Genomic DNA, 24,584 nt, shown 5'->3' on the forward strand with positions numbered 1-24,584 from the left:
ATATGTCATATTAAGGGTTATAAAGTATGTTTTAGCTTTATTAATTGTAGGCCTTAACTTAGCAAGTGTCTTGGCCTATTTTGCCAGGCCTCATGCAGAAGCTGTATTTCTTAGTGTTTAATAAAAATGCTGACCAAGTGAATTAAACTGTGAAATGTCCATTGTCTAGTTAAAAGTGCTCAACAGAAGCTTTTCGTGAGTACCGACTGCTAGGAGATGATGTTCATGCTACTGCAGCATTTTATGTGTAATGTGTGAGACTGACTTTCCCAGGACAAGAACAATAAATATAATGACTGGAGCTGAAGCTGCAACAATATTGTTACATGACGAGCCAGATGATGAGAACATCATAAAGTGGACCAATCAACTGTATGTGAACAGTGAAATATTAGAATTCATAGATTTGACATAGAAATATCATTGGATAAAGTATGAACATACGATTAACTGACCAATAAGGAATTAGGGGATGGTTTAGGTGACTTTGATATAACAACACTGTAGAGGGAAGAGATTTCAGAAGAGATTTTAGGGAGACTTATTCAGATTTTGAGAGAAGACTTTAGGAGAGATTCGAGATTCATTCCGACATTGGGGTCATATTCTCTGACTGAGCGCCTGATGCTTTGCCGATTGACTGATGACCTGAGGACGAAGACTGATTCTGCTTTGCTGACCCATACCGAGGATAGGTATACAATGATAAACTGTGACTGTTATGCATATTATGCATATTATGCTTTTTCTTCCTAGGTTACAACTGCACTGTTTTGATAGAACCATAGTTAGATGTTTTCCAAATTTGTGTTTCTAAATTGTTTTGCATGAAGCCCAACATGCTGATGCTAATCTAATGTTAGTGAAGGGCCCTCATAAATGACTGAGGATCACTAATGTTTGATGAATTACCTTGCTGAATTCCATGTATGTTATATCTTTGTCACAGCTGACTCTGCTATTGATATGTACTATAATTTTAGAATGTGTCGTAGTTCAAGCTTTGATTAGATTGCGTTTCTTACGCGCTTTGGACAACCAGCATTGTTTTTATATGTGTTTCATTTGATTTTGAGACTAATCTACATGACTTTAGCATTGTTACTATAGGGAAATAAACGTACTAAACTTTTACTCAAGGTGTGGTTATTCATGGCGGAAAGGTCATGGTGCGCGACATTTACTGATTCCATTGATAATCGATTTTATTGATTACTAATGATTATTGTGTAGTAATATTGATTACATACTGGAGCTTTGGTAAGAACTTTTTAATTGTGAGTCAAAAGGTTCATTGACCTAGTCGAATCCCCCCTTGTAAGTTTACTTATTATGGTCTGACGCGCTAACAGTTATGTTAGCGTAGCAGAGGATGGTTAGTCTACTTAAGAGCTTGCCATAGGCGTCCGGTACAGAGTGATAATAGAGATGGTAAGAGACTGATGGTTCGTCTCCTTAGGAGCATACCATAGACATGCATTATACAGTGACCGGTGTTCCCAGAGATGGTGGCAGTCTGAAGCTGGTCCTTTCGAGAATTCATTATTATTGAGGTTTGGATTTTGTTTTTCAATGAGGATAATTGAAGAGAAAATGATGTTCCCTTAAGCCCATAAATGACTTTCCCAGATCCAGGATCCTGCTAGTGGTTGTTGAGGATGTTCCCGGTGTTCTAGTGATAGAGTGAGTGAAATAGGTCACACTTACACAGCAGAGTTTGCGTACTCCAAATGAAGTTGCAGTAGGAGTGTGCGTACTCCTCACTATGAGAGTAGGGAAGTCGTCAAACTTCATATGTGTGTGGCGCTTTGTGCTCAAAGATTGTCCACGTGGTTGATGATGTACGGACCCTGCGTGGTCTAAGACTCCAGAGTATTTTGAAAAGTGTATGAGACACTTGGTTTAGTAGGTTGATCGGGCGTGGTCAACAAGTCAGTGTGTGAGTTAAAGTGGGCGAGAGGAAAGTTTAGAGTGAGATTTGGCGAGTCCTATGTGCACCAGGACAGACCCATTGAGCAGTTGAGAGTAAAATATGCGGGTCAAATTTTGCTTGCGAATTTGGGAGACTGAGAAAGAGGAATAGCTGCATGCGCGAAAAGAGCCATCAGTGAAAATCTGTACGGTTTCTGAGGCGATTGTGTTATCTTTCCTGTAGTAAACCAGCAGATTTGTTTTTTTGGTTAGTGCTGGCAATATTCTGCATTAGGTTTGTGAGGATTGGAGTTTGGGAGGACAAGCCGCAAGACTGTCGGCCGCAGTACGTGCGAGTGTGACATCATTGGAGCTGTGCTGGGATATAGGTTGGTTAGTGAGAAGGGTCACGCACAGATTGGCAGCAGTCCGTGAGAGGCAATTGGTTGAGAATGTGGGTGAAAGGAATCTTGGGATTAAAAGTCATTTCCTGATTTGGTTTTGAATAAACAAAAGTAGAAAAGATTAAGGTTTTTCAAAGCGTTCAGAAATGCCCTAAAGGGAGATACGTATATTACAGTGAGTGTATGGGAACCTACACCACCAAAGAACACACCGCCTTACATTGTAACGGAAGAGGTGTCGCACTATGTCTTTGGCTAAAGCAATGGAGCAAATTGACAGAGAAAGGTGGGAGCTTAGCATTTCCTACAAATGGGACATTCAATTTGAGGGTTCTGGAGCATTTACGGATGGCACTATATGAATCGAAGCCCCTTCCGAGACCAGCACAGTTTGAGGCATTAGCAGTTTGGGAGCTGGTAGCTAGACAGCAACAGCAACTGAAATTCGAGAGAAGAATGAGAAAGGCAGAAAAGACTTTAGCAGAGGCTAAATGGGATTGGGATCAGACGATATGGAGAACAGAGACTTTGCAGGGAGTTAAGTTGTTTCTGGCGATTACACAGGAGGATGAGAAGAGAGGAAAGAAAGGTACCAGGAAGATTAATAGGAGTCCGACCGAAAACAAGGGAGCTAGAAAGTCTTCCACAGTAGAGGAGGAATCAGATAATGATGAGTTCCTTACACAGTTATTGAGAGATCGACCACCACCATATACAGTACACAAGAGTGGTCTGAGTACTAGTGCTGATCCGACAGCCCTGACACAGGTAAATGGGACAGAGAGTCCGGTGCAGGTTAATGCTAACCTCACACCGAATGCGGGGCAAAGTGGTCCTAATGTGCCAACTACTCCTGTAGTACAGACTCAGATGCAGCCGCCACAGATACAGAGAATATATCCTGATGTGCCCATTTTAGAAACTACTTCAAATTTAGTGGTGCCCACGGAGCAGGTAGTTCCGAGACCAATACTGGTCTAGACTGAGCCAACTCCGATTTTGTTGCGCCAAGTGCAGACACAGGTAATGCCGAGATTTACGCCAATGACAGGGACACAGTCAGACATGACTCCGATGATGAATCAGAATATGGGAGTTACTCTCCCACAGACTGTAGGTGCCAGAGCAGCCCCGGACGCAACATCGCTACCGATTACAGTTGGTCCAGTGGTACCATTATTTGCACAAAAGAAGCAGACTGTGAAAGAACAGGGAGCAATGGCCCGAGTCTAATGAGGGGAGGACATAATAAACAAGTTCAGGTAGTCTCTCCTGTGGGTCAGACTTTTGACGGATCAAGATCATAGTTAGATTTTAGTCCACTTGTTGCCCTTCCAAATGTTACGACAGGATCAAATGTAAGGCAGAGCCTGAAATTATTGACACCGTAAACTTCGAATGTGGTTGCACAGCAGGTGCCCCCGATCCAAGCAAGTAACATTTCTTTACAGGGATTGACAGCTCAGCAATTAACTGAATGTTTAGACAAGCTGAATACCTCACAGAATGCCCCTAAAGGAGAGGAGCATTTGAATTGTGCCAGACTAAGTATGGAAGTGGGTGAACTCATTGAGGGAACGATGGGGGTGAATAGGTTAGAATCCTACACAGAGGCATAATTGAGATACTCGTGCCCAAAGATTACAAGAGAGGTGAGCAGGGTGCATCAGAGATTAGCAGATGTAGCGAAGAAGTATGGCATAGGAATAGAGAAAATGAAGCATTTGAAGCAGAGTTATAGATTAGATTCTGAGGCAAATGGTTTTGAACACATGAGGTTGGCCGGAATAAAGGCACACCTTAAAGAATTACTGCAGAGTACTCAGACCTGGGGAGAATTAGACAAATGGGAAGGCAGATGGGTAAAAAAAAAAGAGACAAGAGAAGAAGAGATTCTCTGAAGCGGACTGAGAATGTGCAGCTGGATAAAGATTCTGTAAAGATTTTACCAATGAGGGAGATTCCAGGGTGAAGTTTTGTTCATGTCCCTTGGAGCAGAAGTGACATTCTATCATTTACAAATGATTATCCAAAATTGGGAGAAAATCCCGTAGAGTGGTATCAAAAGACAGACATGTTTGTGAAACTTGCAAAATGTTTGTGGGAGGACTTGAATACATTATTAAAGATAGTGGTTCCAGCTGATTGTGGGTCGAGTGTAAGAGGAGTGTAGACTGGACAACGAGTGAACCCGAGAGAGACAAGAATACAGGTGCACCATCTCCTGAGGTAATGAAATATTACTATAAGGTGATTGAGTTTCTGAAATCGAGAATTTCACCCAAGAATACTGATTTGCAGAGGACTGACAGGACATTTTAGGAAGCAAAGGAGTCAATACATGTGTACTATGAGAGATTGTTGCAGTCACTCAAGCATTACAATTGAGGTGAAAGACATGCTACATTTTGTGTTCAGATTTGTGGAAGGATTGAGATCTGAAATTAGCCAGATGAATAGGAATCATTTGATTTGTTGGCAATCGAAGCCGACTGATGAGGTGTTGCAGTACGTGAAATACTGTAGTGATGAGATTGAATTGAAGCAGAAAAAGTTGAGAAAGCGATGGTGATGCAGATTAAAGCAGCTCAGACTGGAGTGCAAGGAAATTTTGTGCAGCAGATGCCACAGCAGCAGGGAAATGACATGTTTCAGCCTCAGATGAGAGGTGGAGGTCGTGGAGGCAATTTGAATCGTGGTCCGGATTTGAATACTGTAGTGGTTCAGAATGATGTTCAGGGAATGAAGAAGCTATTGCTGTGTCACATTTGTGGAGCTGTGATACATTGGAAGCAGGAGTGTCCAATGATAGTGCAGTAAGGTGTTGTTCAGCAGAGTAATGACATCAATTCATTTCAGAATGTGAGAGGACCGAGTTTAAGGGGTCCTAATTCAAATTTCCAGAATAATGTGAATCAAATGCAGAATTTTCAACCCAGGCAGCAGGTGCAAATGCCCCGTGCACAAGTGTCACAGTTACAGCCGATGCAGCAGCAGGTTCCCATGGTACCTAGACAGCAAATGCAAGTACCTCATCCCCCGAAGTAGCAGTAACAGATGATGCTTTCTCAACAGGACACAGGTCAGAGGCAAGAAAGAAGTAGCAACACAGTACACCAATTCCCATTACACAGTGAGGATTGAATAAATGATGAATGGGCGAGTGGTAGTTCAGATGAGGAGCCATGTGTGCTTGTGTCTTCTTTAGAAGTAGATCAGAGAGGACCCTATGTGAGGGAAAAGATTATGGGTCACAGAGTTTTATTCTTGGTGGACACAAGAGCTACACGCTCTACAGTGAGAAGTGCAGAGGTTCCGAATTTGCCCCTTTAAGGTAGGACAGTTGAAGCTGTGGGGGTAGATTACATTTCTTCCGCCGCTTTGGACAACCAGCGTTGTTTTAATATGTGTTTCATTTGATTTCGAGACTAATCTACGTCTTTAGCATTGTTACTATAGGGAAATAAACTTACTAAACTTTTACTCAAGGTGGGGTTATTCATGGCGGAAAGGTAATGGTGCATGACATTTACTGACTCCATTGATAATCGATTTTATTAATTACTAATGATTGTTGATTATTGTGTATTGATATTGATTACATACTGGAACTATGGTAAGAACTTCTTAATTGCTAGTCAAAAGGTTCATAGACCTATTCGCGTCTGCTTGTAAGTTTACTTATTAAGGTCTGACTCACCAACAAGGGTGAATGCAATACAGAGGAGAGGCACATGGCAGTGAGACAACACAGAGCCAAGGGAGGGGTGGGAGCACATTAGGGAGACAGCTGCAAAACACATGCATTTTCATGGAGTGCTTAAACTTAAGACAAAAGCAAAACACCTTTCTCTAAAAGTAGACTGTGGAAAAACACAAGAAAACTGGCAATGCTCCAGGGGGTCGAATAGTGCAAGATGGTCAAGGGAAACCATCAAATAAGATGCAGGAAACTGAGAGGGAGAGTAAATACAACCAATGATAACCAATGGGTGGGCTGCAAACCCCTCTATGTTTCTGGTAAGCCTACAATATATCTTTCTCAACCAGACAGTGCTCTAAGCTGTTTGGTAGGCTTGGCCTAAAAACTGCACCCAACTCCATCTTGATGCTTCACATTAATTTAAAGGCTATAAAGATTTGAAAAACAAACCTTTTTATGGATCTGAGCTAAAAGAATTTATTGAAGAATTAAGTGAGCAAAAATCAGTGTCAGTGAAGATAATTATCACCTGATCTTGTTGAACTACAAGACAGGGATCTTTCATTAATGTGGGCCTTTGAAGCTATGCACATACTCTGATTTTCAAAAACTTACAGTGGCATTACAATATTTTCTTGTTTTTTGCCACTGAAAAAAGTACCGAGTAAGCAACATGAATTGTCATCATTCTTGTCAGGTAAAACACTTAACTGCTGCTTTAAAATATGGTGTTGTGCAAGGGAGCTGACTCCTGATCAACTAGAAGATTTGCACGTGGCACATGTGAAAGAAGATACACACAAGTGACACCTCAAGGATTCATGTTGACAAACTCTATTTGGCTCAGATAATAAAGATTAGAGACACTAAATTAATATGAATTAGGGATACAGAGAAAAACTACCCTGCCTTAGCACTGTTTGACCCTGTGCAGTCCAATTTCATATAGTTAAGAATCCCAGTGGCAGAGATACATGGAGAATGTTCCTTCGTGCCACTGAAATTGGCATTAACTAAACTGGCAATCCTGATTACAGAACCATACTTCTAGTGCTTTAAGATACAGGGATATCAAAGTTTAAATACATAATTAGCTACCAACACAAAATCGATGTTTTTATCCCACAACAATGAAGCCCTGTAGGTACCCCAGCACTGGAAACGCTTGGCTGCATCGGACACTTTGAGATATGACCCCAAAGGCTGGAGCTGAACAACTTGTGCATCTGTTTACCAGTGAAAAGGAGACCAGCTGGGTCGTTCAATAATCTCAAAGTGAAATGTTTCTTGATTAGACACCATTACTGAAAACGCTAAATGCAATCTGGGGATAGACACCAAGATTCTTGAGAAATCCTCCAATTGGTTGACTTGTGTGAAATTGTCATTATTTGTGTGGTGGTTTATATGCAAAGTGATTTCTGGCACAATTTTACTGAAAACTCAGTAGCTCTGGTTAAAGTCCTCTGAGATATCCAGTCTGCAAACCTGAGGCCTGATTTAAAGTATAGCAGATGCTAAACATCTGCCAACAAGTGCTGGATGCCCTGACTACTCTAATTAAAATGAAGGCCCTACACACTCTAAAAAGGGTTGGTGAACATGGCACCCACCTCCACTTTTTGGCAGATAACCCCCCATCTGCCACACTCTAAATCAATCCCATAGTCAGAGATCATTGAAAGATACCAAATTCATGATCCACCTTTCCTACACATTACTTTTTTTCTGACAACTCGACCCCATTTAGTCCCACAGGGTTTACAAACACTGCAATAAAGCCAGCAATCTGTTGAACACTACACTCAGGTGTGAGGCTTACTGACACCCCCTCCACGTCAGTAGGTGTAGAACCTACAGACCACTGTGATATTTTCCTCCATTTCTGAGTGAATAACAATGATCATGTGACTTACAACACCACACCAGTCACTGCGCTAACAGCAAATACTTGTAATATAAATTGTTCATCTACTGCATTTTTTGTTGGTACTTTGTGTAACTATCATGGATAAGATTGTAATTTTTTTTCTTGAATGTGGATTAGATAGATAGATTTCTTAAAGGGCTTTTCTTGTGCCTAAGTAATACCTTTTCAGTGAGGTCTTCTTTAGAAAAAAAAGTGTTGCATACACTGTACCTAGTTGCAGCCTCCTAGGAGTTAGGCTTCAGTCCTTATCCAACCTATCTCGAAGAGTCGAGGAAGATGTGAAGGTGGACTTTCCGCTTCACACAGTCCCTAACATCGTTGTTAGTAGAAACACATGCAGCCTCACTGATGGATGATATTGCTAGACAGACTCTTCAAATTCATTGATCTGGTACAAACCCTGATCATGTGTATCCTTCAATGCCCATTACTAGTGGCGCTACTTATGCACAGTACAATAAAATAAAAACGCTACTAATCAAACCACGCAAAGTATGGGAAGAACTTAAACATTGCACATGTTTCCTTGTGCAATTTCTGCAGTTTTTAAAGGGACGATGTAGTGTAGAGAGAAGAAGCACATTTGTCTTTATCCAGTCCGGCATCACTACAAAAAAAAAAAAAAACACCCAAAATAGACACTTGATGTTGTCACAAAATATTGTTTCATCATCCCAGTTGCCCCCTTTCAAAGACAGTCCTGAAGTTACCGGTTTAGCTCCTCTCTCGCTAATAAATTGAAGTTCCTTCTAACAGTGCTTTGAAGGGGAATTTGCAAGAGAACACGCGAGAGCTCGAACATCGAAGTTTAGATTTGTAAAAGGTAAAGCTTCGATCATTTATGAAACTGTATTAAAGCGAATGATGTTGCCATTGTACAGGAAGTTGACTCCTATTGGAATGTTTGCGTAAAATAACCGTAATGGTGTTCTACACTTGTCATGTTTGATTTATCCTATGCTTGTTTCCCAAAACAAATACACTGTAATTGTTTCAGTTTCCATTGCAGAGAGACACTAAAATCATTATGCTATATTTTCAAGGGCGCATGCAAAGCAGAACACTTTCAGTTACGTGTAATCAATTCCCCCTTCTGCACAAGGCATAAACAGTAACACCGCGTTTTAACCCTGTTCTGTATTACATCAATAACTTCTTCGGAAAACTAAATTACATATTTCTAAAACGTTGCCTATCATCTATAATGACATGGACGTTACAGAGCCTACCTCTGTCAGTTAGAGGAAGTGAATCAGTCCCTGTATTGTTTTCGTTAAGCCACCGGTATGTAAAATGAGAATTTCATGAAATGCACGGTAACCGGTCGAGCGCTAGTGGGTGGCACAGAATACTGCTGTATTGTATTAATGTGGGGAGGGGTCGGGTACACGTAACCATACCTTCGTCTAACGCGAACTTTTTAACCCAAAAAAGCAATCCCTTACACACATTTAATGCGGTGTCTATTTCTTTCGAGACGTCCTTCTATCTAATTCTTTAACACACTATTTCTAAAAAAAAAATCCATATTTGGTTGCGTTATTTGGTACAATCCGATGTGCAACTGAATTACCCTAATAGTAACTATTAAGGACGGAGAGCGGCGGAGAGTGCCCACACTGCCGCCTGCGAGCTCTCTGTGCCATGCTAGGGTCCCTTTAAAGTCCAAGCCCTGTTGCACTGCAACACTTACCATGAGCCTGTCCTTCACCTCGCCTCCGTGTGCGACTGCCCCCACCGGTCGAAGCTCATCTCAGGAAAGAAGCAGGTCTAATTAGCAGAGAAACATCCCCAGCCAGCCAGAGATGGATGCCAGTACCCTGCAGGTGAGCCGGCGAGGGCAGGTTCCAACACTTCCTTCTCCCGCTGAGGACGCCTCTATTCCTGGCTGGCTGCCCGCTTCACCGGTGAGCGTGAACAGCTCCCCGAAAATCCCAGGTAACAGCTTCCACCTGAAAAGCTCGCCTCTCAGAGGGTGCTATTTCTGGCCCGCTCAGGAGTCCTACCTTGGGGCATAGCCGGCGGATGACCCTGTGGGGCGGAGCCTGGCACAGGATGGAACGTTTCCGGGAGGAGTGGGCGGAGCCTCCCGCTGCCTCAGCCAGGTGCTGCTTCTACCTTGTGGCTCCCTCAGTTATAAAAATGCAATGGCCACAGAGTGCGTATCCTTCTTTCTTAGCTGCAGTCACACAGAACATTGGTTTCGCTACTCGTCTCAGTGGCATTGTGATTTGAAGTGAGACACTTAGAATTAGGTAAGGGGTGGGATGGAGACTTGGGGACTCTGCGCTCAACCATTCCAAAATCTGGGGAGGATAAATGCTCTCGACTCCTACGCTTTCTACGCCTATATATTGAGCTTAAGTTTCCGAGTCCGTATTTTATTGGGCTCTGTGGGACAATGAAGCTCTTTTATGGGAGGCACCCCATACCGTGTGTGGTGGAAGGTTGCCAGTGTGTTGACTTTGTTTATCGCCTATGTGGAAATGCATTCATGTCACCCGGAGTGACCGAGGTAATAGGGTTCTGCGACAATTGTGTAATTTGTTTTTCTGTAATTCTGTGAAGTTTGGGGAAAATTATGCAACAGTATGCTTAACTATTTAAATTTACATTGGGCACTGTTTTTCCCTTTGGATGCGGATGCAATTTGCACCATCAATTAGATCCAAAATCACAATACAGAAAACAACAGGTGGCCAATGCCATAAGCTCGCACATCTAATAAAGTCTGTAGACAAAGTACTGGAAACAAAATCCTGTATATCAGGGTGCCAGCCTGGTGTAACACCCAACCACCAAGGGTGTTCAAGATGCTGACTAAAATAGTCGGCAATAATGAATGTCAATATAGACCAGGGCACACCATAAGTAGTTCAGCATAGTTCATTCAAGTGGAAAGCCACTGAAAGTCCGAAGCCACATAGTTGGTGATTATACAGTTTTATTCTTATCAAGGTGGAATCGGTCAAATACACAGCTTACAGCCGACACGTGTTTCGTCACATTGACTTTCTCAAGGCTGTAGATTAGATGGGCAAAGAGAAGCAATGATAAGAAAAAACAGTTCTGATGATAATCAGGAGTCATTATATAGATGATAGGTTTAAGAGCAAGGACAGACCACTGTAAGTGATCAAAACACCTGAATGGAGGGTTGATAGTGTTTTTTTTTTTTTTAAAAGGGTGAGCCATGACAAGCAGTCTATAGTAGAGTGTGAACCCAATAGAAGAAACAGAAAAGTGAGATGGGTCATGTGAAGTAATATACGATAAAATAGCAGTATTACGAGTGCTTAGGGAGAAACCCTTATGTGACCAACTATCCTTTTGAAAGTGAGCAAGTGATCCAGAGCAAGACAAACCGGAAAGAATAAGGAAAAACATACCTAATGTGGATATGTGATTATAAAATGTCCAGTATTAAGGACAAGATGTGTTACCGCAGTTAATGTATGGATCAGTATTTAAGCCATCCAAAGCAGATAGAGTCCTCATGTAGAAAGCGCTAATATCAAAATCTCAAGGTATACAATTTGGAAAATGACCATGGTAAGCCTGAAATGTAGAAAATTCAAAAATTAAAAAGACAAAAAATAAAAAATAATGACAAGAGTACAGTCTATCAGATTATATGGCTAAATTCAAACACTGCTGTAATCCCATTATAAACCATTGATATAGTTAGGGGAGGTATGCAATAAATAGCATACGGTACAGGAAAACCGAGTCAGGAGTCCATTACTCCGTCTATAAGAAAACCAATATTTAGTAAAAAATAATAATTTGAATTTATTGTAGGTAGTGCTGTGTGCTGCCCCTATCTGGGCAAAAGCAGTGATAAGCAGCAGTGTGGGGAAATGTTAATGAAAATGCCACATGTATTGAAACGCGGCATAAAGTAATGAGCCATGAGCGAAACCTGTAATGTAAAAGAAATCGTTTGTTCTGATTGTATTGATATTTTGTGAGCCTGTGAATCGAGCAGAACAGAACAGTACGGTTAATGCGGTGTCAAAAATGACTAAAACAGACTGTCCTGTATGTCCACAGCGAGCGTTAGATAGGTTGCTAAAAATAACCTCAAAGCGGATAAGGCAAGGGGCCCAAAAAGGACAGGAGACACAGCATGCTCACCTTATTGTTTTGTTGCTCATGCTCTTAGGCATCGGGTTCACATCGTAGCTGTAACGCGATGTGAAGCAAGGCCGTTTAAGGCTTGCAGTGGTGATAGAAACAAAAATAGGACTAAGTGAGAAGCATGAAGAAGTAGTAGAAGAAGGCGAGCACTATTTTGTAATGGACTTGGAAAGCTTGGCAGTTTTTAGGCGAGTTGTTCACATTAACAATATACAAATATATACAATGTTAGGTCAGACACAGTTTTAACAGTAAGAGCACAGGTTATTTTTTGTGACAATTCATTCCTAAGAATTAAATAGATCCAGTTAGTGGAGGCTGAATAACATGTTGAACACAAGAGAATGTATGGGAAACTACATTCAGGGACCATAGGCAACAGCAAATAGAGATGACATAAAGTGAAAAATGAACATCTATTTAGATAAACATTTATATCATTAGAAAGTAGACTAGAAATGTATAAGTTGTTACTATCAATTATAGATGGAATGACATATGAGAAACTCACTACGCATTTGAAGACCAGGATACATTGTGCAAAATGGAGTTTGGCTATCATGGACAACATGTGTCCAAACTCGAGATCAGTGATAAATCTTATGGTTACAAAAAAACATGTAGGTCCTTTTCCACATTGAGCCCCTCCCCAACCGCCCTGAGTTTGATGATCCAACAGCTCTCCAGCTGTCTAAGAGCCAGAGTTCTTTTGCCCCCTCGGGGTGGGGAGGTAGCTACATCTATCCCATGTGCAGTGATTCCCAAGATTTCTCGTTGGCCATGATTGGTGTTGTAGTGTACAGCAAAAGGGTAGTTGCTATTATTGGTACGAATGGCTCTAATATGTTCCTGGATTCTTCTTTTAGCGATCTGATGGTACTGCCAATGTAGAGCGACTGCAAGTGTATACTAAACAATATACAACAAATCTAGTATTACAATTGATGAAATTGTGTAAATTTTGTATGAAGTCTTGGTGTTGTATTTGAAACTAACCAGCTTATCCTTAATGTAGCAACAGATGTTACAATGACCGCACTTATGCGAACCCATAGGTGGTTTGGGTAACCAGGTGTCAGTGGTGTCAGGTGGTAAAAAACTGTGACATAGAGAATCACGCAAAGCACGGCCTCTACTGTAGGTAATACTGGGATTTGTGGTGAGACCCTTTTTAAAACAATTGTCAGCTAGTAGAAAGTGCCAATGTTTATGAAATATTTTGTGGATCTGTGGACTTAAAGCATTGAAAGGAATGATTAGGGATAGTTGTCTGTGTCTTTTCTTCTTTTTAGATGCAGTCAAAAGGTCCAGTCTTTTTACTGATTTTGTTGTTGGCTTTTTTCAGAATATTCTGTTGGTAACCTCTTTGTGTAAAACGCAAATTCATTAGTACTAGCTCATTCTTGAAAACTTTGTCCTCACTGCAGTTCAGTCTGATTCGGGTGATTTCCCCAAAGGGAATGGCATTGACTTGCGAAGCAGGATGAGAGCTAGTTGCATGCAAGATTGAATTGCAGGATGTGGGTTTCCTATAAAGTTTAGAGCAGATTCTATTTTGTTCGATGTATAGTGTCACATCAAGAAAGTTAATTTGAATAGTACTGTGTTCCCCCAAAAAGTTAATGTTGATTGTATTGGTGTTGAGATGTTGGAGAAATTGACCCAGTAAGTCCGAGTTTCCTGACCGCAAAAGAAGTATGTCGTCTATGTACCTCCCACAATAAAGGATGTGGTGTGACAATTCTGGGGGGCATAGTTTCCATGTACAAGTTGGCAAAAGAGGGGGAGAATTAAGCCCCCATTGCAACTCCCTATACTTGACAGTACCATGTTCCATTGTGTAGAAAAATGTTGTCCAGAACTATTTCGATGAGATCAATCAACATGTTAGAATGTTCTAAAAAAGTGGCATCTCATGTGTCCACAAAGTGTTGGATGGCGACCATACCCGTCAGTCTGGGGATACTGGTGTATAGTGATGTGACATCTAAAGTTACTAGATAGTGTCCCTCTGTCCACTCAAAATCACTAATTTTGCACAGTAGGTCTTTGGTGTCCCTAATGTAGGACGGAAGGTTACTGACGAATGGTTACAGAAAAATGTCAATGTATTCGGATAGTTTCTCTGTAGGAGATCTTATCCCTGAGATTATAGGTCTACCTGGTGGAAAGGCACCTGTTTTGTGTATTTTGGGAAAGTATGTAAGTGCAAGGGGAAATTGGTGTCAGGTTGTACATATAACGGTATTAAAGACAGGCTTACTCGAGAATCTGATAGTGAAGAGGCAGGGTTTCTGACCCCATGCCCTTTCCACATCCTAACAGACCTAAACAAGATGCACCATTATCCTTCATTCCTTTGCTTGGACATCTGTGATGGACCCCCTGGGAGGTGGGGTTAAGAAAGGTATATATGACAGAGGAATAGTAATGCAAGCAGAACCAGAATCGGCTACCAGTTCTTTACAAGGCCTGATATTATGTTACAGACCTGTGGCGAGAGGTTATCAGTGCAAACACAAACAACAGGCAAACTAAAAAAGTAGATATGGAAAAATTACAGTCTTGTAAAAATGAATATATTTATTCTTTTCGTCAGACTTTTAACTTTAACTGAACACCTATGAGCAGAAAAGAAACCCAAATATTTATACCAGTACAATTGAAACACTAATTGCAGCCCAGCCAGAACAGGCAATTTCATTCTTTTCAGATCGGCCACTTGCTTCTTTGCTGCTGCGGACAGAGTACAAGATCAAAGGTAGAATCTGAGAGAAGCTGTAAGTCAAAAGAGGATCACAAGTGTTTTTTCATCAGTAGATTATCAGGCCAGGCTATTTGCCATTCTAGGACCTGTAGTCCTGATTTCATGACAGAATAACCAAGACTGCACCGTCTCCAGTTTCCAAGATCTCTGTGTGTGAAGCACATACAGTCCTGTGTTTTTGCTTTGCATTCTGGGACTTGTCCGAATTATATATTGTGATTAACAGGAATATAGGCTCTAGAATGCAAAGCAAAAGCCTTTTGATTGATGAGCTACTCAAGCATGGGCCTATATGGGCTGAAAATTAATATCTCTATACTGATGACACAACTGTTGACAAACTATACCCAAAGAAATTACTATGGCCCAGATGTACTCATATTAGGAATACCGATTTCCCAGTTATGATTATCTCCAAATCACAATTAGGAAATCTGTATCCCTAATATATGAAACTCCTTTGAGTTCCATTAGCAATTCCTAGTGGGTTTCGAAAAGGAATGAGGAATTCCTATTAGGAATCACAGCCATCACAGTGATGGGCTCAGCAGACCACCATGTTTGTGATTGCTTTTTAGGTCGTGGTCGAGCGCACACGCGCTCTGACATGTTGTAATCTATCTGTGGGCTAATCCCTGCCCACTGCATGCCCATCACTATCACTCGTTCATGGGCTTTTGTCTTTCAAAAATCCTTTGTTATCATTGGTAAATGTTTTACATTTGTCCCTCTTTGGGGCAGTTTTGTTACCGCCTTGGCCGTCGACCCTGTTTCATGATAATTGCACGATTGCCGATACATTTGACTGCGAGCAAACTTTTTTCATTTGTGTCTCTCTTTTGCGCTCAAGCTCATGGCGGCTAAGGTGCTTTGAATTGGCTCACATATGTCAACTGTTTTACTATTCATTTTCAATTTATGTGGCGAGAAAAGTCCAGTTAGGAATATACAACGCTAATAGCTGTAACTCGAGCAAACACAAGACCCATTACAGTGCAAATGCTTGTTATCGAAGCAATCATTATTTTTAATGCAGTTGATTTTCCTTAAAGGGAAATGGGAGACATTTAAAAGGAAAAGATATGAAACTTTGCAGTTTCATTTTTTACTCTTAAAAATATTATTATTTACATTCTTAAAGGGAAAGGGGCACCTTGGCGACCCCTTCCCTTTTCCAAATGGGTTAGCATCAGTTTGAAACTGGTGTTAAAATATTACTGTTTTGCAACTGGAATTGCATACCATATCGATTCAGTATTTGGAAGGGATGCAAAAAGCAAACTGCGATTCAATAACAAGTTACCGAGTCACTTATAGCCTTTTGTACAAGGGAAAAAGCATTTTTCCGGTCACATGCTGTATGCGAACGGAAAAGTGCTTTGTACATCTGGTCCTAAATCTTTTATGAAAATCATCATTACTCCTACAAGTTCTACATGAGCCCCACTGCTAAGGAATTAGACCAGAACCTCACTGTCATTAAAATTGAGATGTGCATAAACTGGCTGTGAGCCAGAAGGCAATTTTTATGAAATCTGAGGGTGCTGAGTTGTGGGTGGTCTGGCCATGTGGGGCTAGGGCCACTGAGTGATGGGACTGCTGTGGGATTCAGATCTCCCACAAAATCATGGGAACCACCCCTTGTTAAACTATGTACCATCTCTAGTGTCCCATTTGTGTGTGCTAACAGTGGCTGCCTGGTCACTCTACTATCTAAAACCGAACCCAAGTGGACAGGCCAGCTGGCCAAGTCAGAGACCCAAAGATGTTGGGACCGGTGGGGGGGGCTAAATACCTCTAACAACTTCTGGGAGTTCATGCAGCAGAATCTTAAAGATGAGTAGATGTTGCCGTGTTGTGCCTGAGCTGGTATTAGTGTTGGCAGATCCAGCCCCCTTAGTAGTGAGATGTCGATTCTTTGTTGTTCACAGTAGAGTCGCCAGTGGTGGGTGGTGAATTTTCGAATAGGGGAGGCGTACACTTCTTACGGGAGTTGTAAAAGAGCCTACTGCAAGAGCTTCAGCGTCAATAATGGATTTAGTGGGGGATATTTGAATTGCAATAACACATCAGTGATATCGTTAGTCACCCCCAAAATATTTCACTAATGGGTCATCAATAACACAAATATAAACACACACACAAGCACACATAAAGATTAAACCGCACATGCACAAAGGATAAGGCAGCCAGCTGCATACTGCTAAACACAGCACACATAGAATTTACAGAAGGGTGAGTGCGCAAATATAAACACACACAAGCACACAAAAAAATGCAAAACACAGTATACACAGTGAAAGAATGAGGAAGCTATTTACAGACATAGATGCAGACACACAGAAGGGACAAGCAATATTATATAAGTTGTCAATACAGACACACCCACACAATCACTCAGAGACAGGAAAACAACAGGGTCATAAACAACAACATACATGCAAAACACGCACACAGGCACATTTTCATGTGCAAACACATAAAAAAAACTAGGCTGAGACACAGGTATACACATATAGATGGCATTTAGAGAAAGTAACACAAACATAAACAAGGGAATACCCCCACAAACACGACTGTGTGTACACACCTATAAAAACAGCTACACAGGCACATGTATGTAAAACACACACACATAGAGCAAGGCAGACATAGATGCAGGCAGTTACACAGAATGAAAACAGAGACCCTCCTCTCTTGCACAACACTCCGTTGCTAGAGTCACACGCCGTACATTCACGTACATGCACTACTGTTATTCACCAGTGTTGAGCAACATACAGATGTGGGAGTCTCCTACTTCAAAAGGCATTACAACCAGCAGATTGATGAGGACTACATTGCAGCTATGAAGCTGGTAGTGCTTGGGTAGAGTCAGTCAGATGGCAGCCCCTCTTCAACAGGAACAGCCCCTGAACTCTTCAGATTTTAGAGAAGTCAGCGTCATACATGACTTCACCTTTAGACTTTCAGTACTAGTCAGAGGTGTGCTTGAACGGCACTGACTGCTCAGCCAGTAACATTGGATTGTGAGCCTGGGATTTGAGTGAATATTTTAATTTTGAAAAATCCTCTTGGGGTGAGCCTAACATCTGACTCTCAACCAGCCCTAATGTCCTGTAATAGGTGAGTCTGAAATGAGTCACTGTGATTTAGGCGATTCTGGGCCAGTCTGCAGTCTCAGAAATTCCAGTCACCAGTGGTAGAGAGCGAGACCACAGAGAGAATAACTTCTGCAGCTTCTCTGTTTGAAAATGTCTGTTTAGAAAACTGAGTTCTAAGCCCCAAAGTCTGCCGCAGGCAAAACAAAAATAGTCTCACCATCCCAGATGGGTGTTTGAAGTACTCCAGCATGGACAATCAACTTGAGGAGGGACAGCTCTCTGCATCTCAGCACTTCACCCAAGCATTGTACTCCTCAAGTTGAAGATTCCCAGAAGAAGCTATTGGGCACCTCCTGTGACCCATACTTCCAACATCTAAATTATAAGGTGGGTGGGAAACACTCAGACTATGTCCATCTGGTTGCCACCCACCCACCCCAGTTTTAGCTGCTCTGGCCCATACTACCCTTTGCATTTTGATGCTGAGATTCTAACCCTGCCCTGGGCCACCGTGTTAAACTCTCCCAGACAAGCTTTTCCTTCGATACTAAAAAAAGCCTTGCCCACCAACCTGACGTCATATGGCTGGCTTATGCCCTGAGGGAAAGCAAGAGCTCATCCAGCACATGCTGACTTGAACACCAGGACTTAAAAAAACATAAGTCACAAGCCAGAGCACATAAATACCTAGCCTTGTGTGAAGCCGCTGCTGGGTGTTTACCTTTTCCTCCTGCTCCTCCACTATACTAGGTGAGCAACGCCCCTTTTGCCCATTAGTACCAGCTACCCATGGGAGTCGCTATGGTGTGATAAGTGTCCCTTGGCTTTGTACCCAGGTGCTCCCCTTTAACACTCAGACTATGTCCATCTGGTTGCCACCCACCCCAGTTTTAGCTGCTCTGGCCCATACTACCCTTTGCATTTTGATGCTGAGATTCTAACCCTGCCCTGGGCCACCGTGTTAAACTCTCCCAGACAAGCTTTTCCTTCGATACTAAAAAAAGCCTTGCCCACTAACCTGACGTCATATGGCTGGCTTATGCCCTGAGGGAAAGCAAGAGCTCATCCAGCACATGCTGACTTGAACACCAGGACTTAAAAAAACATAAGTCACAAGCCAGAGCACATAAATACCTAGCCTTGTGTGAAGCCGCTGCTGGGTGTTTACCTTTTCCTCCTGCTCCTCCACTATACTAGGTGAGCAACGCCCCTTTTGCCCATTAGTACCAGCTACCCATGGGAGTCGCTATGGTGTGATAAGTGTCCCTTGGCTTTGTACCCAGGTGCTCCCCTTTAAAGCAACGTACAGAGCACATAGAGCTGGTTGAGGTGTATCCATTGTAAGTTCCAGGAACCAGTCTAAGGCAGAGTTGTCCTGACATGCCTGCCATGACCCAATGTTTTCATATCCTCAGAAAGAGCAAGAATAAGTAAACATACACCTCACTCATCTAACATGTAAAGAACATTATTTAGGATTTTCATAGTGTCTTTTTCTGTGATGAACTTTGAAAGGAAGCCAGATTAGTAATCAACAATCAGATGTTCCTTGATAATGCATGTATTCAACTGATTTGCCATGCACTCCTCCACCATTTCCCTGAACCAGGATTTGCATCTGAGCACTAGTTGGATATTAGGCCCAGATAAAAAGTGAATGTTTTGAACATTTGTGAGATTTACCCAGTTTCTGATGTGTCTGAAAGGTTTCTTTGAGCAAGGAATACATTTTGTGATGTACATGAGGTGGATTCAAACCTGTAGAAGCTGCTGTTGTACATCTCGTTAGAGACACCTTTAGCTGTGTGACATAACTCATGCCATCAACACTAGAAAAAACACAGAGAGGGGAACTGGGTTAGCCCCGTTCAGCTATTGGTTTGCTTGAGTCAGCCTCCTCCAGTCATTGATTTAGGAAAGTGCCACTAATATTTGCTCTGAGGACTACTTCCATTTCACTGTCAAACTATATGCTTTTAGGTGTATTAGTCTGTCTATAGAGTACTCTCCATTGTAATGTATGGGTGTTTAATGGCGAGCACTGCAATAATGGTGTGTTCTTTTTGTTTATATTTGCCCTCAGCTCACCCCTTAACCAGCAGCTGACAAAGCCTCTCTTATGTCTTTTTACATCTGATTGTACTTTGGCCATCCCAAAGAAGGCATAAGCTACCACTAAACCTGAGATCAGCATTGCCCATGCACATCTATCTTGGTTCTGCTCCCCTCTGAGCTCAACCTGTTTTAACTAGGTAGGAGGAATGATGCCTATCATTCTGCTTGGACAACATGCTTGTTAGAGGAATGTTGTTGGTGAGTGATTGTGGGCTGTGGGTGAAAGCTGAGTTGGCAGGAAAAGCCTATTATGTATCTCTCAGGGTAATTTGGCATCCAATGATAAGTATGGGGCATTGTGATATAGCAGTGGCTGTCTACTATTTTCCAACATGGAATGACACTAGAGCCCTTTTTAACATTTACCCTAACCAGACTTAGTATTATATTCATGTATGATGGCTATCTTGATTGAATAAGGTTGCTAATGGGTGTTCATATACTGCAGAACATACAGCTTGTAATTTGTATTTCAGGTTGTGATGCATTTCACAATTGGATGCATTGTTTACATCTGGGCACTGTCTTCTGTCCTTTGTCTACACTGGCCTTTTCAATTGACATTTGCATTTTCTGCATGAGGGCTCATGGTATTTGGGTGACCATCACAATTGCTTGTTGATCTTGACTTCCGGTTGCATGTTGGATTACTGCTTTCAGTTTCTTGTCTAATTTCTTGTTTCAGTTCTGCCTGACTTTCAATTGCAGTGCCTCACTTCTTTCGTGAATATTACTGTTAAACCAGACAGAGCTCGTCCTGCCTCACCACACTACTGGAAAGGCTCACTGTGTTTCTCTCTTAGCTTCTCAAGGACAGGATCCAGTGGCACTGATTGGATCCCTCCTGCATCTGTGGAACCATCACACTAACTATAGATGAGCTGGTCTCTGAGCAGCAATATTTTCAGTAACAACCAAGTTCTTCTATCGGTAACATACTTTTCTTGGCAGGTAAAACCTGGCAAAGATTGTGCTGGCAAACCACCTGCCAACATATTCTTTGCAAGGTTTTTACCTCAGGAAAACTTGTGGGCAGATGTTTACATGGGTAAACATCACACTTGTAATTGCCAATTGGCAAATTCTGCACTACTTCGGTTGTTGTTTTAGGTGCAGGCTGGAGTTTGCCTGAATGGAATTAGCCCATTGAGTCAGTTAGGGCTGACTTTGACTTCTGCCCGTTTTTTTTTTAACTAAAGGCCATCAAGTTGATATTCAACAGAATGATATTGTTGTAATTCGAGACAATACATTTAATGGCAGAATAAAGTCTTGGATGATTTCAGATGGTGGCTCTTTCATACTATGATTCATTTTGTCATGGTGGGGGTCATTTTGAGCTTAAATAATCTGGATGCAAGAATGTACATATGTGGTATTTGTATAGTGTGAATATAGCCAAAAGGTTGTGGTCTCCCGTAGAAGGTCAAATATAGGCATAACGTCAGTGAGTGATAGGAAATGTAGCTGGCCTGTGGAATTTAGTTTTCTTTAATGAGTGCTGTCTTCAACTCAGCATCGCTGTGGTGGACATGATGGATACAGGGATGTTGTTCAGGACTCTGAGTGGCCTTGGTGGCATGCTACCTTGCTTTTTTCTTTTTTACACTTCTTAGTCTGCAGCCTAATAGTGTTGTGGCTGTGGTTGTGCAAAGAACCACTAGAACTGGTTAGCTTGTCTGCATGATAAGTGAGGGTTCCTGGCTTTGCAAATGGTGCAGACCATCAAAAGAAGCCAATGGACTTCCATCTGGCTGGTGGTAATGTGATCATATTTTTTAGGCCCTGGATGAGATATGCTGTGGCATGTCAGGTGCCCTTAACTGTATTGGTGCGTGTGTCGACCAATGGCAAACACACGCACACCCTGCCTGGTGCGGGCCACGACCATTGGCCGACCCCAGGGAGGATTTTTGTTAAATGTAAAAACCCTCAGGAGACACATTAGAGCTTCTGTGTCTTTCCCCAAACCCCCACCCGTCCATCTGTGATGGCACGCTGACGTCACAGTTGTTTTCCTCACCGGAGCAGGAAGCAGCAGGTAAGGCTGCTTTCTACTCCAGTGGGGAAAACTGGCCCAAAAAGGCCTCCCCGGCTTTAAGGGAGGTCCCTTTTGAAAGGGGAGACTCTCCCCTTTCAAACAAGGCCTTCCTGAAAGGGTTTCCTGGCCTTTGATCGCGGCCGAGCTGCGATCCACAGCCAGGAAACCCATGAGATGCCAGCTATTTACTCGGGGGGGGGGGTCAACCCTTGTGAAAAGGGGCTGAGACCCCGAAGTGCATTCAAAATAAAAAAAAGTTGATTTACTCTTGGGAGGGGCGTGATTTACCCCCCAGAGGTTAGAAATGTACAAAACAATTGACAGGGGGTCACCCGTGAGCAGGGCAAATTAGACACACACACACACACACATATATATATATATATATATATATAGAGAGAGAGAGAGAGAGAGAGAGCAAGACTATAGACTATATATATGTATATACTTTATATTCATATATGTGTGTGTGTGTGTATATATATATATAGTTATTTAAAGATTAAAAAAAAATTGGGACAACGTTTGTCAATGCATGTGTAGTTTCCCTAGGGGCTGCAAATACATAAGGAGAGTAAAACTCTCTCTCTCTCTCTCTCTCTCTCTATATATGTATATATATATATATATATATATATATATATATATATATATATATATATATATATATATATATATATATATAATTTGCCACCGGTTGTCTCACAGCGTGCTTCTTTGCCGGTGCCAGCGTCAGAGGTCAGCCATACCTCTGTAACATAGGATTTCTTTTGTCACCAATTTTATTAATTCTCAAAGCAACGCACACACTCCAACCAACGTGTTTTGACCCTAGCTGTTAGGCAGCAATAAAAATGTCAAGATAACTCTTGTGATTATGTTCCTGCTAGAGAAAGTTTCTTGTCTAGTGGCAGTTTTGATGCCATAAAGTAGTGCAGAATGTTTATATGCCTGCTGCAAAGTACAGACCTTTATTTTATGTGAATAGATAAGTAGATGAGTAAAGCCAGCCGTCATCTATGCTTTAAAACAAATTAAATGTATGTGCAAAGGGGCTTATGGAGAGATGAAGGGCACTTTTGTTGGGTGGTAGTGAGGGAATCCGAGGAGGTCATGGGAGTGGGAGCACCAAAAATTATTGTCAGACTGGGCGCCACCACTGCTAAAGGCTGTGATGATGGGTATGTGGCAAGGTGAAGTAAGTGTGTATTTTTGTTTTTTTCCAGAGAACCTGCTGATTGAGGGAAGAAGCGAAGGCAAGGTGACTGACATTTAATGTTGCATACGTCACAGACATGCCTACCAGCAATTTTGTTACCTTATCTGCCTTCTACGTAGGCTAGTGTTTTAGAGGGACGGTGTAGCCAGTAGCACGGATGGCGTCTCGTTGGGTGACTGCTGCTCAAGCCCTAACTTGGGTTATGGAGGACAGCTTTGAGGCAGAATCAGAGAGTGAGACAGCAACTGAGGGAGAGGACAATGGAGCAGACTGTGGTAGAGATTTTTCAGTCAGAGGAGTCCTGTCCAATGAGTCCTCTTCCACTGATTCTTAGGGAGACTTTGAGGACAGTCGTGCTATCCCTTCGCAAGCATAGTCTGTGCAGCGGGACATCAGTGGGTTAGCTGAACCCAGAAAGCCGGTGTGTGCGGCAGCAAGCACAGACAGAGTGCTCTCTTGGCAGCCCCCCAATTTAGTTCAGTCCGAAATTCCACCTTTTACTGGTGATGCTGGATGTAAAGTAGATATGGCCAACTTTTTGCCAATTGACTACGTCCATCTCTTTTTGGATGTTGACTTCCTTCAGCAAATTGTACAGCAAACACATTTGTGTGGCAAACAATTTCTGAGGGAGTGTGGCAGCACTGTAGGGCCCTGTTCTAGAGCACACCAGTGGACTCCCACTTTGCTGGCGGAGTTGAAGATATTTCGGGCTTTATGCTGAAAATCTGGGTTAGTGCAGAAACCTACCGTGCAGTCCTACTGGACGCCTTGCACGGTCTGGGTAACCCCCATCTTTCCATAGGGCCACGACAGAGAAGGGCCCAAATCGTATTGTGCAGACATCAAAATTATCTATCACAAAACAACCTGGTAACCCCCATCTTTGCATAGGGCCACGACAGGGAAGGGCCCAAATCGTATTGTGCAGACATCAGAATTATCTATCACAAAACAACCTGGTAACCCCCATCTTTGCATAGGGCCACGACAGGGAAGGGTCCAAATCGTATTGTGCAGACATCAGAATTATCTATCACAAAACAACCTGGTAACCCCCATCTTTGCATAGGGCCACGACAGGGAAGGGTCCAAATCGTATTGTGCAGACATCAAAATTATCTATCACAAAACAACCTGGTTTTGTAAGACGGGCACCTGCGTTTTTGGTCCTGGGCTCAGCAGCCATATAGGGAAACGTACCAAACCCAGACATTTCTAAAAACTAGACACCCAGGGAAGTTCAGAGG

General features: G+C 42.2%; 1 protein-coding gene and 1 long non-coding RNA gene across 2 annotated transcripts in view; one reads left to right on the forward strand and one right to left on the reverse strand.

Moving 5' to 3' along the window:
* CCDC68 (coiled-coil domain containing 68) overlaps positions 1-10,038 on the reverse strand; it is a 161,891-nt gene extending 151,853 nt beyond the window's left edge. Inside the window, exon 1 of the mRNA XM_069219631.1 lies at positions 9,642-10,038. The gene's annotated coding sequence lies outside the window, so the exon portion shown is untranslated. The remainder of the gene's footprint in view (positions 1-9,641) is intronic.
* Positions 10,039-10,128: 90 nt separating this feature from the next.
* Positions 10,129-24,584, forward strand: part of LOC138281856 (uncharacterized) — a 46,368-nt gene continuing 31,912 nt past the window's right edge. The window contains exon 1 of the long non-coding RNA XR_011200907.1: positions 10,129-10,203. This is a non-coding gene — a long non-coding RNA (uncharacterized lncRNA). The remainder of the gene's footprint in view (positions 10,204-24,584) is intronic.

Source organism: Pleurodeles waltl, chromosome 1_1 (assembly GCF_031143425.1).
Source record: "Pleurodeles waltl isolate 20211129_DDA chromosome 1_1, aPleWal1.hap1.20221129, whole genome shotgun sequence".
Classification (NCBI taxonomy): Eukaryota; Metazoa; Chordata; class Amphibia; order Caudata; family Salamandridae; genus Pleurodeles; species Pleurodeles waltl.